Below are 16,124 nucleotides of genomic sequence, written 5' to 3' on the forward strand. Positions count from 1 at the left end.
GTATGTAGGTAGATGCAAGGAGAATGAATTTCATGCATTCTCAGAGCATGACGGAATTGACAGATTAACAGCATTTCTCCTTAAATAAATGACCAACTGGTCAGAGCTTCACTTTAAGGAAATGAGTCATGAAGAAATGATAATGATAATAATGATAATGGCTGCCTATCATTCAGGTTATTTAGGATGCAGAATGCTGCAACACATATGGAAACATTACATTTAAGTACTTATGAAATAAAATTAGGGAGCATTCCAGAGGACAGTCTTTTGTAGTCCTCCAATCCCTTAATTGAAATACAGACAATGCCTTTAAAACTACAGGTTAAAAATATGGTGATGGTCAAGTAAATCAGAGGTACACACAAGGAAACACAAGGGAAAACTTGTTAAGAGTACTGCACCCTTCACTAAAATCAGTGTCTGACAATCATGATCTACTTTCCAGATTTTAAATTATCAAATTTAAGTTTGTTACTCATTATATTCATTATAAAGTTGATGCTCAATCAAAATCTTTAGAGAAGGAAAACCAAATCTGTTGTGGATTCAACTTTGGGTGAAACATTTAGCTATAATAGCACAATATATTATTCAAAGCTACTGTTATATATACACACTAAATATATCTCTCTATATTTAGCATTAAAAGTAGTGCAGTGTAAACTCATGGCCAAGACAGGAATTACCACTTCTTTGGCGATGGCCGCACAAGACTTTTATAGAACAAGTTCAGCCAAATTTTTTCAAAAGAATTTGTTCAGCTTTGTAATTTTTTTTCAAGATATCAATTCATTCTGCTTTCCAGGACTTCATTAGTCTTCCATATTCCTTTTTGTACCCAGTGCCACTGCCCTCAGTTCAATTATTCTCCATTCACTGCTAAATATCAAGCCTCAAGTCACTGTAAGTCAGATCAATGACTCAACCATGCAAATCACTCCAGGTCACACTACAGACCATGTAAGAGATCAGTCTTTCACACTGCAGTGGAGCTATGAAAACCATCTGAATGAGAGGAGGGCAGTTACAACAGGACACCTATGACTTCCACCAAAACCAATCCCAGCACTGACTCTGCTGGGAGATGGTACACGTGATGCAAACTGGGGTGTTCTGATGCCTTAGCTAGGGAAAACTCACTCAGCTTCCCTGGCTCCCAGCTAAGAGTTTGCTAAGTTCTAACTCACGTCTGAAGCAAAGGTAGTTTGATTTAATACGAAGGAATTTGATTACCATGCAAGATCTTTTAACCGAGGAGTTAATTTAGCGTTTCTTCTTCTACACCAACATTACATTCAGCCAGGCATGAAGCCTCTGCAAACTGCATCCATGGGAACTAGCCAACCAGTGTTGATCTCTGTACAATTTCTATCAAAACAGAAAAAATATATTACAAATAGCTCCCAAAATCCATTGCTGTTCATTTAAGTTCGCACTTAAAAAACACATACAAACCCATTCCCTTCCAACAGTTTAGCACACACCTTAGGAAAGGCTCACAGAGGAATCTTCACCAGCAGAGATCAGAGCAATATTATGCTCCTGCTTGCCTTTATCCTGGAAAACAAACCTTAAAAGTTCAGCTCTCTTGCCTACTGAGCTCTTGACCTCTTTTTCAAGTTGATAAAAGAAACTGCAGTACCCAGGCAGACACAAAAGGGCAGAACTGGATCTTACTCATTTATTAGTCTTTGAAACAAAAATGCACTCATGAGAAACACATGGGCTGAAGATTCCATATATGCCCAGATCCATTTTTGTCATGTACATGGCCACTTATAGACACAGCCATGACAACAATCACACAGGGGACCTATGCAGTAACAAAGCCATCCCTTACAGATAAGTGCAGGACCCCACCCAAAATTTCTAAATGATGCTCTAGAAGATCAAATATTATGATTACACAAAATAACAGTGTACCATGGAATGGTCCACAGTTAGCAGCAGCCTTTCATACTCTTACTGTAGAAAATTTTTCACATTTCTTATCTCATGTCTGAAAACCATCTGTAAATGTTCCATTCATTTTACAGTTAGGGAAATGATTACTGGTGTAATATTACTCATGTATAGACACTTATATATTACCTGGTCCTGAGATACCAAAAATATCTCCTCAGTTTCTAAAAGCAAGTGATATCAGAAAGGCATCTGCAATAAGTCTTTCAGACGTGCTGGAAATAAACTATTTGCCACAGAGAGCATGGAAAATTCCACCACCTTCCTCTGAATACCAGTAATATTGCTTCATAGGAAGCACTGAGTCACTGAAATTTATTTCATATCCAGGAATGAGTCTGGTAAACAGGTAGGTCATCTGTTTATGTAGCAAGACACTTTGGGGAGAAAAAATCCTTTTGAACTTGTGTGGCGAGGGCAAGGAGGTCAGTGTATTCCCAGCACCCAACCTGCTTTTTCCAAAATTCATTATGAAAGAGAAAAATAGACTACTCCACTCCTGAGTGGCCTCACAAAAAATCCTCTACCAAAAAAGAAAGAGAGCTAAAGTTCAGGCTAATTTTATTTTTTTTTTTTCCTGAAAGAAAAACTGTATTCAGAGCTCTACAATGGCCCTTAGACTTCCTAAGAGTGAATGGAATAAAACTGATGCAGCCTAAACTGAAAATAAAAGATGATGAGACATGAATATTTCTGTCTTATGTATAGCCTTTTTTGATAGTAAAGCAAATTAAAGGATATTCAAACCCAAAAATGCTAACAGATCTATTTGGGAAAGATGTCAAGTTCTGAAAACCAATTATAAATTAAAGTATAAATAAAACAATAAGGAATTGATCCTAACAGATAAATAAGATGCAGCATATATATCCTAGCTGCATAATCAACCATATATGTGTGTATGCACAAGAATCCAACAGGTACAATCAAGACTGATAAAGCAGCATGCTTCACTCACAAAAAAAAATAATAATAAAAAAAAGCAGTATTTTAGCTTTGCTGCACAGTTACCTTCAGGTAAGTGAAACAGCCACAGAACATTCTGACTAGTATTTATAGGTCACTAATGATATTGCTGTACAACCTCTCATACTGCTCCATCTCATGTGGCCCCTCAGTTCCACACAGCAATTTGCAGGAAAGGGAATGTTTTGTACCTTTTGGGAAAAGAGCCAGTGAGATGGGTACACAAGGTGAATAGTTGCTTTGCAGAAATGTGTTAGCCCACAAAGTTATTGTTTTGGTAGATTTTGCTGTAATTTAGATGGGAAGGGACACACTAGCCCTTTCCTCTCCTTCCACTCATTTTTTCTACACACCAGATCTGTCACATTTACTAATGGCATGGAAGAATGCCTTGGGGACAGTTTTAAGAACTTTGACAAATGTGGATAGGCCTCCATTTCCACACAGAAATAGTAAAATGTCTGAGTAATAGGCAGAGGAGTAAAGAGGAATTTAGTACAGGGAAAGGTACAACCAAATCATTCCTCACATCATGATGTATATCTGTCAGAAAACATTACCACAGATACATCAAGGTTTCTTGACACTGCTCCAGAAGAGAGTCCTGATTAATGTTCAAACAATCCAGGAAAAAAACAAATAAAATACTTGGGCCCACTTTAGCAAAGTAAGACCCAAATATTTTATTTTCACTTGTTGACAATGACAGGAGGCTAACTAACTCTTTGAAGAAGAAAAACAAGACAATCTCTTTCATCTTTGAAAAAATATCCATTTATCTTCTCTTAGTTACATAACAACAGAGAATTCTAGAGAATTGCATCCTGCTTTTCTTCCTTTTTTGGGTCTTAAATTCAAGCTCTCCTTTGAATTAAGTCGTCTAACATAGAAGTACAGAACAAAGCAAAACCAGAATGACAACAAAGAAATAAAAAATTATAATAAAAAAGACAATAACAACAACAAAATGCCAAGCAGAAACTAAACCACCTTCCAAAATTTCCTGTGTTTTTCTGCCCCTCTGTGTCCAGAGGAGCTCCTTCAACTTTACTTTAAAGTTTTTTATGATACTTAACCAAAGTTCAGATTTAGCCACCTAAAAAGTAAGATGCAATTTATACTCTTGAATAGCTTCAAGGCTTATAATAGATGCTAAATAAGTTTGACTAAAATAATGAATTCAGATCAAATATACCTGTCCATAACATGACTATTTATTAGCACTCACAGTATTACTGAAAACATAAGCTGGATCTCATTTTGTCAGGGTAAACCTGATGATCAATAAATCAGAATAACTCTACAGAACAAATCTGGACAACAAAGAAATTCATATAACGCAGTGAGAATTTTCCTTGCAACAAAGACTGCTCCTATCTATCTACGAACACCCCTGCTAAAGATACTGAAGACTAAATACACAGACAGATCCCTATCGCCTTCCCACACATTTTCCTTCTATTTAGGCTACAAAGAGGATTTTAGATATTTATCTCACAAGGATTAATACATTTCCACTATAAATCTAGCTCCTGTACTGCTATGTAAGTTACTCGAGTGCTCCATAATCAAAACAGAAGTATAAATTGCAACTGATTAATTCAAGGTGCAGAACTGGAGAACGGACTGCAAAATCTTTCCACAGATTTCAAAGTTATAGCTTTTCAGATACACCCTGCTGTACAGTCAGTCACACTGCAGAGTTCAGATCCAGATTTATTATGTGCTTATGTGCTCTGAAAAGACTTAATCATCAGCTTTTCCTCATAAAAGCCTTACAGTCCCAACTTCATTTAGATGCAGAGAAGACAGATTTTTCAGCAAGACATTTGCCTTTTTCCTGATCCATCCATCCAAGGTTCTGTCTGTTCAGGAAAGGCTCCCTATTCCAAAAGCCACTTAAAACATCACATAGTTTCCTCAGTTTTCATATCTATGTGTCAGATGGTAAAAGCCATACTAGAGCACAGACAAAGATTTTATGGTCATCATCTTTACTCAGAATTTCTCTGTTCCATGCCAGGGATTATTCTCTTCCCCTTCTCCTAAATTAAAGAGGAATTTATTAAAACTTTGTACAGAACTAACCAAAAAGAGATCAATCACAGACAGGAAATTAGCTCTGCTGTTTTAATTTTTTTTTTTAATAGCAAGAATGTTGGTTTCTAAATCTTTGTCTTTCAAAGCCATTTAGAATTCCAACAGCATTGGAAATTTCAATTTTTTTTCAGCAGAAAGTCCACAAATTTTAACCAATATAGGGTCTAGCTTGGAATCTGTGGCTACTCAGTTGCCTCTTTGCAAAAGCAATGAATTGCATGATTCTGCCCAAAATCTGTCTGCCTAGACTTTATCCTTCACCAAGGTTTAACCTCTGTCTTTTGCAGGAAACTGTTCCTTGAGCAGTAGCCCTGATGCAGCAGCAGCACCAGCCTGATCCATCAGTCCATGATGTCAAACCTTGGCACTGAGCCTTGGTTGGTGGGGAGCTCACCAGACACCAGCAGCTCATCCGTCTGCTCTGCAGCTCAACTACACCGCGGGCAATCGTTTCTGCAAACCTCCTTCCCTTCCCAGAAATGTGGCCAAGTCATCAGTGTCCCTTCTGGAATTCCACTGGAGACAGCTGTCCCAGGGATATATCCTTTGTATGCAGCACAACCTGACCCGTGAAAGGAAACCACAGCAGTTGTTGCGAGACCACCTATGTTGGTGATGTGAATATTGAATAATATCCTGTGATAACTGAAAATGGAAGATTCTGCATCAAATTCAGCAAGGTTGAAAAAACCCAGTGTTTTCCAGAAAGGAATAAAGGTAAAAAAACTAGTGAAGTTATTTTCTTCTTTCATGAAGCTGATTTTTACACACAAATGGTCCAGTTTTCCAGACTTGAAAGTTAATAACCATTAGCAAAGTGGCAACATAAACCTCAAAACAACCCTTCCCACACACCTTCCCCAGCATGAAAATCCTGGTAGTTTTTATTGCCACCTGCCAAATAAACAGTACTTTTAATAAAACAGCTCAGTAAAGTGCTGGCTTTGGGTGATCACCCTTTAACCTCTCTTCTACAAGCCGAAGACCATGCTATTCTATATTGGCACAACACAGAGATTAGATTTCTTTTAACTCTCAATCTTGCTTTCTGTTACAAAAGATAAATGTTGAAAGAGAGAATATTTCTTATATCCTTCAATGTATTTGTTTTGAAATGTGCTTTTAGTTCTCCCTTCCCTGCCACTGTCCACAAATGCACAGGCTTGGATTGTCCCGCACGGTCTCTTTTTCTCCACCTTAGATGTTGCAGAGATTTATTTTTAGCTTATTTTTACATCATCCTGTATGCACTGAAGCCCTTTCATCGCTGGATATTTTCCTGGAGAATGCTGTGTGTGAACACTCTAACTGTGACCACATGCAGACACTGTAGCACAAGCAGCATGTGGCAGCCTCAGCTACTGTACACAAGATATTTCAGAAAGTCTTTCTAGCACAGTGCATGCACTTTGTCTGCAGCTTCCAGACAACCTATCATATAGCACTCAAGGCAGCCAGGGCTTTTATGGGAAACACATGGTAAGCAAAAGTCATGACCTACTTAGTAACTAGAATTAAAAGAAACTTTGAAAACATGAGTCCAGCTACTTTTTCTGTTCCCCTGAGAAGCAGAAGTCATGCTGTTGATGTCAATGAAGCTACAGCAGTGAAATCCCAACATACCCCCAAATTAATACTGCTTAATAGCTTTGATAATGATTGCTGAGTAAGGAGAACTTGTATTTTTATTCATTGATCATTTGAACAGCTACATCAAAACTGCCTCATTTGCAAGACAGATGATATTTGTTCCTCCTTTAACTGATCCAAGCCATTTTTGGGGTGATTCAGAGAGGTTTTTGGTGATTCAGGGAGGTGTCAGAGAGCTGTGTCTGCCCTCAGGCTGGTTTCTCTAGCACTCAATGGTATCACACCTCCCAGCAACAGGGCCCTCTTTTGCATTTACCTGTCCCTGCCCTATCCCATCATTCCAGCTCAAGGACCCAGGGTGGCACTGGTGGCAGAAAAGGAGAGTACTAAAGGCTGATTTAAAGCCTTTAAAGTTTCAAAGGAACTCACTGGAAAGCCAGTCCCAGGCTAAGGGAACACAGAAGCAACACTTGAAGTGCTTTCTGTCCAACTGCAGCAGCAGTCTTGACCTAGCCCTTAAGAGTTTTTCCTAAAGCATGTAAATTGTCAGCCTTTCGGAGAGAAGGCAGCTTTCAAATCATCAAGCAGACAACATCTTTTTGCAAGTAACAACAATCATCCTTTTAGTTTCAACTTTTGATTAAACATCCACTGAACATAGTTTGGTTCCCAAATTATAGGCTTCTGCACGTCCTTGCAGGAAAGGTGCTGAGCACTTTGCAGGCTTTTGAGGAAATAAATACCTTGGGAATGTTGGAAGAATGTACTCTGTAATTAGTAGCTTAGCACTGATGACAAGTTGCAGAACAAAGTATTTCTGCAAGTCAAAAAAGGAAATCTAAAATTAATTCTCTGCAATCCAGCATTAGGCAATGATGAAAGCATAAGGTGGGGGCTGTCACAGGCAGAGGAAAGGAAGGGAACAAGGACAGTGGTAACTCCAGAGAGCTGGCAGAATTCCTCCCTTCATGCCACGTCCTGTGCTTCTATTTACTTGTGGGGAAAAAACCAAAACCCTACATGAAAACCAATCAACAAACAGGAAAACCCCACAATGTGCATTACTGGGAAGGGTCAAAAATTCAAAAATTGCACAAGATCATTTTGGGGGAGCAGGAAGCTTTCTACTTCCCCATCGTCACAGAGAGAATAGAGACTCCCACCAAAACCACCGACTTCCTGCACACAGAAAAGAAAAATCACTCCCAAACATCAGACTGATTTTAGCATAGCAGAGCTTACACAAGGTAATGCTCTGCAGAAGTTATAAAAGGTTAAAAAAGGGCACCACTAGCACAAGCAATTTGAAAATGCCTGAAGCTCAATACAGATTTATTCACCTTCCCACCTTTATTCCTTCTACTAAGGCTGCACACTGAAGATTTGCTTTTGAAAAGGACTTGCCCATCCTCTCCAAGGAATCAAAGCAGAAAGAAATCTTACTGCTGACTTTAGAACTCCACTTAGTTCCCACAGCAACAGGCCCATCACAGACACACACCCCTGGGCAGCCCTTGGAACAGCCTTGCAAGAAATCCAGACCTTGTTTGGAGCAACTGCAAACATGTCAGAGACCAGTGCACTTCCCACAGAGCTGCAGCATGAGAACGATGCCTCTGGACAGTCTAGGGCTTCACCAAACCTCTCACCACCTCTCTCAAACCTCTCTCTGTTTCACCTCACTGGGTGGTGCTCCTCGTCTGACAGAATGAATCTCCCAAATAACAAATAATAAAAAAATACCCCTACCAAAAAAAACAAAACCAAGACAAAAAATAAGGCTTTGGAATAGTCCCTCTAAAAAATGCTTCTTAACAAGTATCATGATCCCTTTTTCTCCAGTCTCTGGAGCTGCTGGCTCTCAATTTTTCACCCTGTGTCCCTAGGACTCTCAATGCCTTGGCTGATGTGCAGGAATCTGGTGAGACTGATGACACATGTGAATGTGAACTTATAGACATATTTGCCCAAAGACAAATGCTTATTTCTGTAGGTAAAATCAGGATACACCACCTTGACTTTTAGCAATATTGCAGAAATTATGATCACTTCTGGCATCTGGTGCCCTTTTACTTTGTTATCTAATTATCCTTCTGTGAAGGAAAAAAAAATAAAATATTTACAGAAATAAGGCTTTGCGATAATTAATTTAAATGGCCTCAAGTGGGAAATAGTTTTGTCCCATATGATCCACAAAACTCATATTTTAAATGAGAAAAATGTGAATGCAAAGGAAAAACAAGTTTTCTTTGGCCTTAAATGTATCATTTCTACTGATCAATAACATCCTTTGGAGTTTAATATCTTTGGCAATCATATTTACTGAAGACAATAAAATATTTTAAATATTTAAATGTTTTAAAATTTTCATAATACTGCATTGGGAGGCAGTTTGAAAACACAGGAGAAAGAAGGAAGGCATATGTACTCCAGGATAACTTCTCAAAGACAGACACATTGGCTTATTTTTTTTCTCTAGGAAGTCACTGAATACTCGATCCTCTCAGCAAAACTGTCTCTGGGGATGTTACATCTGAAGGATTTCAAGAAAATGATGCTCAAAAAACCATTCAATGCCATTTCCTCTCCCACCTCACACATGGAAAGACTGCCTTTTCCAGCTGGAAACAGACTTCATCATTTTGTACTTATGGGTCACACAAATTTTTCTGAAGTCACATCAAGAGATACTGACATTGCCGATTTAACCTTATTTGTTCTTTTAAAACCATTTCAGTTGCTCGGTGGTGGTGTGTTTGTGCATAATAGATTAGACCTATTCTGAGAAAATGAAACCTGAAGAAAAAATAAAAAAAAAAATTAGATTTATTATGAATTACCAAAATAAATATAATACTCTGTTCTACTTTCTGATCTGTGTCAAGCTGGCTACTACAGAGAAAAAAAGATGACAGGTATTATTTTACTGAAGGAGCTCAGCCTGTGACCCCCACCCTTGCCCAAAAGTCCTCTATGGAATAGCATCATAATTCAGGTCATCTGAAGATAAGCAAATTCAGAAAGTAGAGAGAGGAGGAGGAAGTGAGGGGGAAGAAAACATGAGTGGAGATGGAACATGTTCCAATTTTAATCTTAAAGCCAAAGTATTTATTGAAATATTTTTACATGCAAAGTTCATTTTTTCACATATACTTCAAATAGATCTTCACTTGTGTCCTGACTGAAAAACAGGAGGAAAAACATCATATTTTTCAAGCAACTTAAAAAGGGAAAAAAAAAAAAGAAAAAGGTATTTAGCATGTTGTGTTCTTAGCATGGAATTAATGTTTATCACCATAGCCACAGAGCACGGCACTGAGATGTGCTACTCTTACTCTCAGGCCAGCTTGTTATCCACACCAGGCACTTCCCTATCACATTCTAAAATGCTGACCCACAGAACACGGGGATGTGCAGATTTTTACAGAAAGACTACTGGGAGAACTTTTATTAACAATGGAAGGAACAAACTTGTCAAATAAGGAAAATCTATATTTCTCTATCTCTTCAGTTTCTCCAAGCTCCTGGATGTGGTACAATTGCCCAAAGCAGTTAATCTAGAAAAAAAACCCCAACTTAATGGGATTTTTTTCCGCATCAGATGAAGGGTTAGATTTTATACATATGTCTTCCAACTGATACTTAGCCCAGATATCATGAGCATAAATACACTACACTTGAGGCTATGCCTTGAGTTATTCAAGACACACATTCTCCTACATGGAACATTCCAGACTCAGAAAAAGTTGTTTTCAAATTGTGATGTGTGCAAAAGCATCAAATCATTTTAAAGCCACCAGTTGCTTCTCTTTTTCTCTTTTTAGGTGTTATTCTACACAGACCTTTGAAGTCTCTGCATTACCCATTCACACCCAGGAAGCCACTTGGATTAAATCACTGATCACTCCTTTCCCACCATCCCTTGGCTGTCTGAAACACAGACTCTCTTTCTAGCACTTAATCATGGCTTTGCAGAGAGTGGAGAGGAGTAGAAAGGCAAGAGCTTAGTGTGAGTCAGAGCAAATACAGAGTTACTGGCTCCAGTACTGGTAGCTCTGCAAGAGGATCTGACAGTATTTCCCATTTTTCTTTCAGAGCAATTTGGCTCTGTTTACTTCATAAAAGGTGATCTAAGTGTACTGGGTGATGGAGCTTATGTTCTTTGTTTATGGGCTCAGAACTGAAGGGGATGTTTCTTCAGTATTACAATAAGCAGAGCACTTCCCAAAGAAAGCATTTTTATCTTAAATCACATTAGGTCTCCTAAGCTAGAAAGCGCCTTGATGGCTAATGATGCTACTTTGCACTTCCCTCTCTTTTAACTGCTAACAATAATGTAATAGCAGCTCCAATCTTTTATTCTACTAGGTCACTTAAAATTGTCTACACACAGTAGAAGCACTGCTCTACAAAACTTAGAACAAACTAGCAAACCCAAATCCAGCAACAGAAGAAGTAATTTTACCACTTTTCTCCAAAAGACTTCATAGGTCCCAGATCAAGTTATGTGATATACAGCATTAGACTCTGCGAGGAGAGTGGGGTGACAGCAACCAGAGCTCTGTGAGGAACATGAAGAATGTTTTTTGCCATCCTTTCTCAGGCAAATAGATTCAGATGCAATGAAAACCCTGCTTCCTCTACTGTCATTTAACATCCACAAGGAAATCCAGTTGCACTTCAAATGTTCTCTACTGCCTTCTTTTCTTTAGGTTTTTATTTTGTTGGGGGTTTTTTTGCCAGACTCATTCCCATATAAATTTAATTGTCAGTCACTTTTGCTGGAGAACTCAAGGTATACTTACCACAAGGGGAACCTTCATCCCTCAATACCAGTAATGAAAGTACCTTAGGTTCTGCCAAAATATTCAGTCTGCCCTTTCTTCTCAGGGAATCATTTTAATTATTTTCTTCCTGTCACGGACCCAAACTTCTGAACAAAGTCTGATTTGTAGCTCAGATGTTTATAGGGCTACATAATTTTACTGAACTTTCAAGAAAGAATTTATAGGCTCTGTGGAAACTAAACCATTTCAAATAAGACAGGCCAATGACTAAAGCAGTGTAACAAATTTCTTGGTCTTCTTTCAGAAAGTTTTGTTACTCTTCTGATATCCTCCCCAGACTGTGGGCATACCTCATCTAAAAGTAAAAGGTTTCTCTTTATAAATGTCTAGCAAATGGAACTTTGCCAGGCCTGCATTGGCTTCTTTGCATCTTATATAGACTGTAGATGGCCCACAGGAAAATGAATGGTTATATGATTTTTCTATCGGTTTTGCTTATGTCTATCTTTTAAAATTGTACATGACAAATAGTTTTCATTATGTTCCTTTAATCCAAAGTTATGTCAAGGCTTTTCTACCATATTAAATCTTCAGATAAATTTTATGGCAACTGCAATCATGTTTGTTGATTGGTTTGCAATCACAAAATTCAAAGTCACTTACCTTTAAAGAGCCCTGCCTGAAAACTATGTCCATTTGCAAGTGATTTGCAAGATTTTTGACAACACAGATTCAAAGCTGACAAACAGAATAACAGGGCTGTCAAAAGCCTTACTGGCCAAGATACTTGAGCTTCTCTGAATATTCAGCTGAACGCTATTATTTTGCCTCACAGTCAGTCGGTTCTTCTACCCTGTTTCCCTCTGCATTTTGATCAAAATCTAGAGACCTCTTACATCACCTCCAGGGACAACAGGAATTTTTCTTGCTCTTGGAGTGGGCTAGCAGTCAATCTGTTTGGAAGTCTAACCTCGTTCTAAAAATTAAAATTTGAAAGCCTGCAACATTAAACCTTCTCTCAATTCTGCACAGAAATTATTAGGATGCAGATCAATGAAGCCTCTACTCAGACATGTTTAACTTTTTCTCATTTTTTTCCTAATTGATTAGGCTATGTAACTCCTAATAAAACAGAGGCTACAATGCCCATGACACTTTGACCAGTTAAAATAAGTTCAGTTTGAAAGACCTCTGCATTATTTTGATGGCAATCTCAGTTATCACTGTCATAATAACCAGTAATTCTGAAATGAAGTGATCCAGTTCTTCAAACTCCGCTCTCTCTCTGCTCATGTTAATTGCCATAACTGCTTTTTTAAGGCATGAGCCGAGACACAGTTCCACTTGCAATCACCAAAGTTGTGATTGCCATGTTCAGCATTACACAGAAGTGTTTTATAATGCAGTGATACAAGAGTTAATATTATTTCTGTGTCTTGATTTGACAGCTCTGGAATTTAGTTTTCGTGATGTTCCATTTTCACTCACTGAGCCTGCTGAAGTTCACGATGTCCAATGTCAAAATAGAACAAAGGGAAAATTATTGCAAAGTTCAATTTATAAGAACATCTACCACTGTTGTGACAGTTCCAATTCATGCTGTTGAAATTCCTTTAGAAGCTTGAAAAGAAAATGTGCGACTGGTTGGTCCTTACATGCTGCTGCAATTATTTAAACAGCATGACAATTCTTAAGACTGTTCCATACCAAAGCCTAATCATGCAGCATCTGACCAAAAATTGCCATTTCAGAAAGTTCTTAGAAGTTTCTGAATAAGCCCCATGGTGCACTTGTATTTTGGGTGCTACTTCTGCCACTTATCAGAAGGACCAAAGAAAGTACCACCAACCCTTGACAAAGTGGTAAAATTCATTATGAAATGTACATATTCTTGTGTGGAGATATAGATATGCAGATATACACACACAACTATACTTCTCTAGAAGTTTTGCGTACTTTAACAAGACAAAGAAAATCAAAATAATTTACTGCTTTCCATTTCTTCTGTCTGTTGTGAGGCTACTTTCTCATTAATTTTTTTTTTTAATTCTCTAAATTAAAACAACTCAAAGCAGCCTTGGTGAGCTATTTCAAGTATAATGTGCTTCCCCCATTGCTATAAAAAGCACAGTAATTAAGTCCAACATGATCTCGAAACATATTCCCTACTGTCCAAAACTTCATTATTGTTCTTCACAACCAGATATTGATTTTTTCCTTCTGTAAACTTAAGCAACAACCCTAATTACTATTTAATGTCTCATAAAGTGATAACAAATCCCAATTGTCCATTCTTTTAACATGTGCCCACATCAAGTAGTCAGGCAGTCTAGAGTAAAACAAACAAACAACTGAAACAAGCAGGCACCGAAAGCAAAAACCACCAAAACATGGGGAATTTCACTCACAAATGATACAGCATCTCCAAGAACAGTGTATACTCACCACAGAAACCTCAGATAACTTTACAAAACCAAAAATCACCAAATCATGAAGGATGCCTGAAACTACTTCCAAATGCCACCCCAAATTCTTGGGCTACAATATGCTCTCCCCTCAGCCAGCATTAATAACTGGGGCCTCACTCTTTTTAGTGAGCAGTCTGAAGCCACATCACCTCAACACGGAAAATAAGTGAAATAAACACGTCTGGGCTCAACTGAATGAAAACAGACTGAGAGAGCTCCCTGGAAGAGAACCAAAAAGCAGCTTTGGAAAAAAAAAAAATTACATTGTGGAGGGAATTTGTAGCAGGTGCCTTCACTTACCAGCTACTCAGATCCTGCCAGGTCACCATGGCGCACAGAAACAAAGAAGCTACAAGACACCATTCCCAGCACTTTTTAACTTTGCATTACTTCCCATGAATATGAGAATTCCATTTTTAATGCCTCTTAAAAGACATAAAAGAAAATTTATTTACATCAGAAGGCTCAAGAAAACCGTGATTATGTCTTGAGGGGAAGTGTTGCAGTGGTTTTGGCTAGATGTACCAAGCGAGAAGTTATATGTTTTATAGATTAAAAAAAGTCTAATCTAATGAGCAAACTACTTGCTGATTTCAGAGGCCCATGAATTAGGAGGGGTATTTTTCATCTCTGGTTTTTAATATTGGTAAGGATTTATTTAAAGGCTTACCAAGAAGCAAAATTCCCAAAGAAGCATAATTTACCCTTGAGAAGAGAGGAGAAGGAGAGTAAAATAATAATGGTTTTCTACTGTAGAGTTCTCAGTATTAACAGACTTTCTTTAGCTGTAACTTTACCTACTGCTTCATCCTTTCTAAATTAGATCCCCCAAGTGAAAATAAAAAAAAAATTAAAAAAAAAAAGTGGTGTAATACTCTTCTAAGATCACATGTACAGTTCCATTAGTGAATGAAAGTTCAATATTCAATAAAGCAAAGGAGATCAATATTTATACCATGCAAAATTATTTGTCTCTGGAACAAACAAGACAAGAGCTTCACTAATTATATAATTACAGCACACATATTACTAAGCAGTGACATAATTTATACAGCAACAAAGAAATGGTTCTGTGCTAAAACCAGCAGTACCTAGTATGGGGATAGCCCTTCACAATAGCCCTTCACAATTTGCATCCTTTATTATTATTATTCCTAAATTATGTTGAATGAAAGCAGTATTTGGACCAGATCAACTCCATATATGAAAGTTTTCCAAGCCAGAAGATACACACAAAAGCCAGGATTCCTCTCTCCCAGACAATTCTGCATTCCAGCACTTTACAGTATTGCCAACACATGAGCACTACACACACCAAAAAGAAAGTCACCCTCCTCCAGAACATACCTGCTGATCATAACCTAGACCCACCTTTCTTCTTGCCTATGGAATGTTTGCTATGAGTCTCAGGATGTCTCTCCAGCACTGACTTTCTTTTTACCATTGCTTACTAGGAATAACAAGCTACCACCACCAAATACAAGTACATAAATCAAACTTACGACTTTCCAATGGCAAATGTTTTGATAGTGCAAGTCTTCGCTCCTGCTAATCCAAAAAACAACATAGAAGAGGAGACTGAGAAGAAAAGCCTTTCCCATATCTAGGCTGGAAAAAAACTATCCCAGCCTGTAGCTTTCATTAGCAGTAATCACCATTAACTTCTGGCACCTGAGCTTAGACTGAGAATGAGAAATGAAAAATATTGCAACCCTTCACGTCTTTTTAAACTGTGGTAGTTTTTCTACACCTAGAAAATTTCTGGTTCCTAACCATTGCTAAAAATGAAGTTAAGCAGCTTCAGGGAGATAAAAACAATCCTCACATACCCACTGACACTTAACACAAAAAAATATTTCAGTTTTACTTTCTTGAGGAATATGGTTCATAAAAAAATGAGGCATTGTAGTGAGTGTTTTGTTTGTTTAAAAATAAACATGGAATAGAAAACAGCAGATGTTTGGGCAAAGGAAACAGCAAAGGTAATGCAACAGCTTTAAGTAAGGCTGAGGCTATGGTTAGGCCGTGGTGATTACCAAATTATCCTAAAAACATATCACTAACATTGAGGATTTCTCTTTTACATCAATTCAGTATCATATATTCTAAGAGAAAATTTGATCCACATTGCTTACTTAGGAGTAAATTACATTACTAATATTTTATCAATACACTGCCCTGCACTATAATCATATATACATTTTTCTCTTTATTTTAGCACATATCAAAAAATCCAAGATAATAGCCG

The 16,124-nt window shown here is 37.8% G+C and overlaps 1 long non-coding RNA gene across 2 annotated transcripts in view; it reads right to left on the reverse strand.

Annotated features, from left to right (window-relative positions):
* The window catches only part of LOC111927855 (uncharacterized), a 49,910-nt gene extending 34,423 nt beyond the window's left edge, over positions 1-15,487 (reverse strand). The window contains exon 1 of one of the 2 annotated variants that reach the window (XR_015287470.1): positions 15,379-15,487. This is a non-coding gene — a long non-coding RNA (uncharacterized LOC111927855). The remainder of the gene's footprint in view (positions 1-15,378) is intronic. The other variant, XR_015287469.1, reaches the window with a different exon arrangement.
* Between the last annotated feature and the right edge of the window lie 637 nt (positions 15,488-16,124).

The sequence above is a fragment of the Cyanistes caeruleus genome, chromosome 5 (assembly GCF_971803275.1).
Source record: "Cyanistes caeruleus chromosome 5, bCyaCae1.hap1.1, whole genome shotgun sequence".
Lineage (NCBI taxonomy): Eukaryota > Metazoa > Chordata > Aves > Passeriformes > Paridae > Cyanistes > Cyanistes caeruleus.